The sequence below is a fragment of the Sinocyclocheilus anshuiensis genome, unplaced genomic scaffold (genome assembly GCF_001515605.1).
Source record: "Sinocyclocheilus anshuiensis isolate Anshui unplaced genomic scaffold, SAMN03320099.WGS_v1.1 scaffold274, whole genome shotgun sequence".
Classification (NCBI taxonomy): Eukaryota; Metazoa; Chordata; class Actinopteri; order Cypriniformes; family Cyprinidae; genus Sinocyclocheilus; species Sinocyclocheilus anshuiensis.
In genome coordinates this window covers 1,306,237-1,308,377 of record NW_015547698.1, presented here as the reverse complement: position 1 = coordinate 1,308,377, position 2,141 = coordinate 1,306,237, and positions in this window count along the sequence as shown.

Sequence of the window (2,141 nt, the reverse complement as noted above, 5' to 3'; positions counted from 1 at the left end):
TTTTGTATTGTTTGTAGTGTGATCAACGTTTGCGTAAGTAGTAGACGTGTTAGGGAAGTAACACGTAACATTTTAATTGAATAAAGATTTGAATAGGATTCCAAACCACATACGAATGTAGCTCGAAACGGATTTGCAAAAATCTAATTTCATATAGTTTGTTGCCGTTCAGACTATCTAAATATGATCGGATTTCAATCAGATTTGCACAAAAATCGGATTTGGGCTGACAGTCTGAACGAGGCTAAAGAGACGTTTCATCGGCTGAACAATCGGTATGTTGTTCAGCAACAGTTCAATCCACTGAACGCACTGTACTTCAGTCCCTCACAGCCTCGTTTTCATTCCTGTCAGAAATGAAATATGGCGATGCCCTGACTAAGGTGATGCTGATTATTTTATTGTGAAAAAATGGGGTACTATGATAAAAAATAATAAATTCTGTTACTTTTCATAAGTTTATGTGATCGGGTTGCTATGGTGATTTCAGAAAGCCGTAAGTGGCGGCACTGTTCTCTGAGCGGTGGGCGTGGCTCCGTCTCATTCACCCAATCGGACATCAGTGGGCGGGGTGTTTTTGCTGGTCTCGTAAAGCAGTGAGGATTTCAGGCCTCGTTACATTCGATAACACGGAGTGCAAGCCCAGACCAACTCACGGCACTGATCCCGGATCAGACCCGCACGTGAACACACAGTGGCACGTGTCAGCAGCAGTTCGGCCGGTGTTGTGCCAAATTCTGCACCCCTGCCAGATTCGTTGAGTCGCTAACTAATTGCCTAATCCCAACCCCTCCCCCACACCTACTCCTAAACCTACCAATACTAGGGGATGCATAATCTGGCAGAACACCGGACTCTGACCCGAGATCAGGCAGCTATGCCTACGAACACCCACCCAGGCTCAGCTGCGATCATGTGTGATCGTACTTGTTGTGTAAATAAATACAACACAGAACTATGATAAAACCAGAGTGGAAGTACTAGAGGAGTCTGGGATCTCTTCTGAGGTATTGTCTAACATCTAGCTCCATAGCACCATTTTCCCACACTTTGATCAAATGCATCTGCCTAAATTACAGATTTAAAGAAATACCACAGGTTTAACTCGAGCATCTGTGGTTGTAAGTGAAAATACTTTGGATTCGTAATTCATTTTCTGTAGGAATGTCGACCAATAGAGCTCGAGATAAACCTGATAAAAACTTCAATTGAATCTCAAATCACTGACCGTTAATTGTTCGTTTTAGGCAGATCGACCGTATTCTGGTCTTAATTACTTTATTCTAACACACTGTATTTACTTGCAAACTCAAATAACATTAAAATTGTCTGCATACGAGTGGTCATACTCTCTCTGTATTTGTTTTATTTGCTCAAATGCAGGTTTAAAATGTCTCTTAATGTTAATATAGCATTTTGATTTAGTAACATGAGATTTTATTCAGTTGGCACTGCCTGGAAAAGGACTGGCGTACTTATGTACATTAAAGTACAGCCCATATCTGAAATGGGCTTAGATTTTACATATCTATTATAACTAATAAACAGTTGGACCTGCAAGGGTTAGTCTCATGAAAACACTTCACCTCAAAACAAAAGAAAATATGGCATTATATTTTGCAAAAAAATAAAATAAAAATAAAAATAAAAAACTAAATAAAATGAAAAAATTATATAATAAAGACAACAATTAAATACATTTTCCCATTAGTGTAATGCAAAATATTTTCTCATTAGAAATGCAAAAAAATGCACACACAAAAAAAATTGTGTGTGTACTTTTGAGAATATTTAAAAATATTTTTCTCATTGGTGAAACAAGACCTGGACCTGCTCTCGACAGGTTTCGTGAGATTCCCCCTTGAAAGGACAGCAGTTGACCCGTATTTAGCGTAATACTTTTATTTTGAAATACTCTGAATGATCTACACCGTTTACCATCTCTGTGAAACACTTTCTGTTAAAAACTGGAGCTGAGCCAGATAGAGGGGAAGAAACGAGTGGAAAAACAAGGTTTTCACAACGATGAAGACAAAAGACATGAGAAGATGTGACATGAGCTGTACAGTCAGAGAGAAGGAGAACGTGTGTGTGTGTGTGTGAGAGAGTGTGTGTGAGGGAGTGAGTGTGTGTTTACAAGC